Below are 5201 nucleotides of genomic sequence, written 5' to 3' on the forward strand. Positions count from 1 at the left end.
TAATCTGCACCCACAAATGTTGTGGTGCAAGTCAGGAAAGTTTAGATCTGATTGAAGAGTTTTTGAAACAATCCTCTCTACTCTAATTGTATTTTCAGCTTATCTGTATAAACGTCCGGTACCTCGTTGAACTAAACTCTTGGCACCATTGATGTCTTGTGGCTGAGAGTTCCACAATCTATTTCAGCGCTGTGTGATTTTACAGCTGACTTTCCCACAGACACTTTCTGGCCCTCCACCTCTTAATGTGATCCATTGTGTTATGAGATGCGTGTAAACACCTGGCAAATGCATGCAAAAAACTGTGATTGTATTTATCTGTCCTGCACTGAAGCTATTTATAAACGTGTTCCATTGTCTCATTGTATATAATTTTTAAATTTCTCTACTCCTGATAGTCCAAATTAAGCCACTGCCTATTTGCAGTACATGGGATACATTCTTCTGCACAAATTCTTAATTCAATAACATTGCCTTGAATGGCATCACCCCAAATTTAAATGTATAAATTCAATCAGAACAGGACTCTTTTAACTTTCCCTTATCAACTGCTCCTGGTGATACACTCTGACCCTCAAAAATCCCTCCAAGAGGAACTGAAGTGATTTGCCTGGCCTATGTTGACTGAATCCAGAGAGTTCAATCATCCTACAGCAGGGGTTGGCAACCTTTCAGAAGTGGTGTGCCGAGTCTTCATTTATTCACTGTAATTTAAGGTTTCACGTGCCAGTGATGCATTTTAAATTTTTAGAAGGCCTCTTTTTATAAGTCTATAATATTAACGAAACTATTGTATGTAAAGTAAATAAGGTTTTTCAAATATTTAAGAAGGTTCATTTAAAATTAAATTAAAATGCAGATCTCCCCAGACAGGTGGCCAGGACCCGGGCAGTGTGAGTGCCACTGAAAATCAGCTTGAGTGCCACCTTCGGCACACGTGCCATAGGCTGCCTACCCTGTCCTACAGCCTCCTCTTCATCCTCACAGGACCTTGCTGAGGGCTGTAGAATCTCTCTGCTGTAGATATCCCTTGAGTTCCCGGGCTACCGGCATGTCTTCTCACTCTCTGATCTCTCCCCATGCCATAGTCTGTAGATATTTGGCAAGTGAGAAACTGACACAGTTACTTCAGTTGTGTGGATGTGAGGATAAGGACACATATGGATAAATAGTGAAAACACTAGGTTTGCACTATTACCTGTAAGTAAGGAAGTAACTTGAGTGTGCAAGTTGCTTCAGCCATTCTCATGTAAGCATTGTGGGTTCAAATTATATACAACCACTATTACACTCCCCTTTCCTGCACCTCAGCTCTACTCTCCTGAAACACAGACCAGTGGTTCTGTTCTCTCATGTCTTTTTGGAAAGTCTTGCACATTTATTGTAGAGGGATTGTGTTCATGACCCTGAATGTAGGTGTTAGAAACAGCTACTGGTCAGTTATGAGGTGGCAGAATCATATAACTCTTTGCTGAACAAAGGGTTAATAGCACAAAGTCATTGCAAACAGTATGTGGGGCACTTCTGAAACACTTTCTAAAGCAAAAGGAATTAAGGAGTAACGTTACCACTGCTTCTTCCTAGAAATATTCCAGCTACTCTTCTGCTGGCTTTTGATATACAGGCATGTCACAAAAGTTTGGTTTGAAATAATATTACAATTAAAAGTTTGTCATAACATTTACATATCTGTATTTTAGTAAACACATGTCCACCATTTTTCCCTCTGATCTGCTTTCAGAGATGATTTCTCAGGTTACAGTGGGACTTAAAATGTAGCATCCGTCAACTGGATTTCTTCAGAACCTGAGAAGATTGAATGTCTCAGCCCTCATTCAGTCGCTTGTCAGCAAACAAAAGTAGCCCCTCTGTCCCTGGGTTAATAGCTGACTGGTTCTCCTCATGGTTCTGTTCTGTCAGTCTGCAGCCTGTATGCAGAGTGGTACCAGGCATTGGGATTAGTATAGAAAATTTTCATTCCCTGAGCTGTCAGTCTCTGGGGTACGTAGTACCCTCAACACCTGTTATTCAGGCACAAAGAGGTTTGCAGGAAGTGGATTTTGAGGTCAAATGCATGGAGTATTCATGGAAATGTAACTTTATTTCACACAGGAAAGTCGTCTATTTCTCTCTCACTCTCATTCTCTGACTATCTCTGTCCTGTGTTCCTAAAATATGTAGCACCCTAAAGTGGTATTGGGACAGATATGAAGCCGAGATGCCATAATGTATGTGTAGGTTAAATCAAGTTCTTGGGATGTTTGCTTATAGCTATATTGGGTTAACTACTGGGATGTTTGTCTTATGGCTCTATTGGGTGAAACCAGTATGGCTCTTCTGAATTTAATGTCATGCTGCTGGAAAACAAGAAGGCTGGGAAGGAACTGCTGAAGAAAAACCATCTCTCAGCCAGCACTTCAGGGAGGATGAGAGACAACACCAGAGCTACAAGCTGAGAAGAGCCTATTTCCATGCTCTAGCCACATTATCAGTTTGTTTTGCAGTTCTAGGAGTCTGTACAGAGGTGGGACAGCTGTACTGAGAAATTCTTCAGGCTGACAGGCACAGACACCGCTGGGGAAGTCTGAAGGCCCCCGGCCTGTCTGAGTCCCCGTTAGAGTGGCAGAGTTTGGAGTCAGATGGGTTCAGACTGATTTTTGAAAACCCTCTTATTCTCCCATGTTACGCTTATTCCTACAGTTCACATTAAACAGCACTTTGGTTCCAGAAGGCTGGCTGGTCACTCATCTCATCACTGCTCACAGCCTCCCACAGGGAAGAACACGGGTGCCGAACCCACCCAGACCTGCAGGGTAAGCACAGTCAAGCTGCAGTGTGCTGTGGGGCCTATCTGAGGGTGGGAACATCATGGGATGTCATCCCATGAGAGGGAAGGGTACAAGGCCTGACATGTGGCACTCGGAGAGCAGAGAGCGAGAAGAGATGCCGGAAGCCCCGGGAACTCTAAGGGACAGAGATTCTACAGGACAGAGATTCTAGAGCCCTCAGCCAGAAGGAAATAGAGATATGCCCCTTCGGATCTTTTACTGCAGAGAAAATCAGCTCTGAATTCCTGCATTCACAATTAACAAGGAGAATAAAACCTTTGAAAATGCATTTGCTGGTTAAATTTCGAGGAGCAAATAAACCTGAGGGTATTGGGGAACAAGTCACCGATATTTTGTGCAGTTTCCTCTGGCTCAGCCCCTGGCAGGATCAGGATAGAGCAACACGGCACCTCTAGAATGAGACCCTTGAGAAATCCTGACTCAGGGCTTTGGGGTTTTAACGCTCTGAGCTCATTTTGATTTCAGATTTCTGTGTAGCTTGAGCAACTCACTGAGGACAATGGGTAGATGTAGGGGAGGGGTTCTCAAGCTACCTAGTGCTGCCTGTCCTCCAGCCTCTGTCACTGAGACACTCTGACAGCCCAGCTGAATCCTCTGCTACTGCACAGAATATCCACAAACAGCTCACAGCCTTTCCCCTTCACTGCACATTTCAAAGATAATCAAACCTTTCAATGTACTAATTCCTGCTTAAAGGGGAGTCACTGACATCAGAGGTCTTCACCCAAAAGGACAAGAGTCATGGAGGAGCCTGCATTGGGAGCAGGCAGTATATGTTCAGATAAGTGGACAGCCGTATTTATGGAGCATGTTTGCACATTCCCTGGGGGCCACTTGGCCATCAGGAAACTCAGCTGCTTGGTTCTTGTGCATTAGCACTAACCCCGTCACAGTCAATGGCAAACTGCAGGAGGCCAAATCACAGGGGATGCCTGGTGATGCTTCCCACGGGACTGCAGTGCCAGCCCTGCTAGAGATCTATTCTGGAATACAGGCTTGTCACACTGGTATAGTTCTGATTTGTCACAGGATACCTTGGGGGTAGCTGAGTGGTAAAAAAATGATGCTATCACAACTGTGCTCTTGCTGAAATGAGATAAAATAAATTATAATAAATAATAAAATAATAAGAATAATAATATAGGACCAGATTTGTCCCTAGCAGCCCCCTTTACCACATTACAAACATGGTGCGCCAGGGAAGGGAGATTCCACAAGGATCCCTACGTGGAAATATCCCTCAGATCCTTCCAATAGGGAAAGGTCCCTTCCCTCCTTCCTGAGGAATGAAAAGGGACCCAGGATCCAGGGAATCCAAAGTTATGCACAGATCTCAATGATCCACTGGCTATCTAGGCCCCCCACAATCTCTGTGCCTCCACAACTGCTCTAAGGACCTCTTGTCAGTGGTCCGCCCACTCTGAACTCTGGGGTACAGGCGTGGGAATCTGCACGAAAGACCCCCTAAGCTTAATTTACCAGCTTAGGTTAAAACGTCCCCAAGCAAAATCCTTTCCTTGTCCTTGGATGGTACTGTTGCCACACCAAGTGATATAGACAAAAGGACCACTTGGGAGTTCCTATTTCCCCAAAATCTCCCCCCCAAGCCCTTCACCCCCCTTCCTGGGGAGGCGGCGTGAGAATAATATAACAAGCAATTGCCTTTAATAAATGTACATACCAGACCTATATTTTAGGACACTAAATCATTCAGGTTCTTAAAAGAAGAATTCTAGTGTAAGAAAAAGTAAAAGAAGCAACTCTGTAAAATCAGGGTGGAAGATAACTTTACAGGGTAAATAAAAAGATCTAAAACACAGAGTAATACCCTCTAGGTATAGCTTCAAAGTTACACAAAAAACAGGAATAAAACTCCACTTTAGAATAGGGAAAATTACAGGCTAAAACAAAGATAACTAACCCATTTCCTTGCCTTTGCTTACAATTTCTTTAATTTTAGATGTATCATTTCAAGGTATCTTTTCAAGAGATGGTTTCACTTGCTTGCCGTCTCTTCTGTCTGAGAGGGAACAAGCCAAAGAGCACAACAAAACCTCCTCCCCACCCGAGATTTGAAAGTTCCTCTTTTCCCATTGTCCTTCTGGTCAGGTGCCAACTAGGTTAATTGAACTGATTAACTCCGTATAGGTAAGTGATTCTGTACCTCTGGCCAGAAGGGATTTTATATTACTGAATACATAAAGGTTGTTACTCTTCCCTTTCTATTTAAGACACACATCACAAATCACAGACAGTGCTGGACAGCCTGTTCCACATTGGTTGTGATTTCCTGGAGCTCTGGAGAAACAGAGTTAATTAGACACATGCACCTTTAGATATATTACTGATTAT

The sequence above is a fragment of the Gopherus evgoodei genome, unplaced genomic scaffold, assembly GCF_007399415.2.
Source record: "Gopherus evgoodei ecotype Sinaloan lineage unplaced genomic scaffold, rGopEvg1_v1.p scaffold_50_arrow_ctg1, whole genome shotgun sequence".
In the NCBI taxonomy this organism is placed as follows: Eukaryota; Metazoa; Chordata; order Testudines; family Testudinidae; genus Gopherus; species Gopherus evgoodei.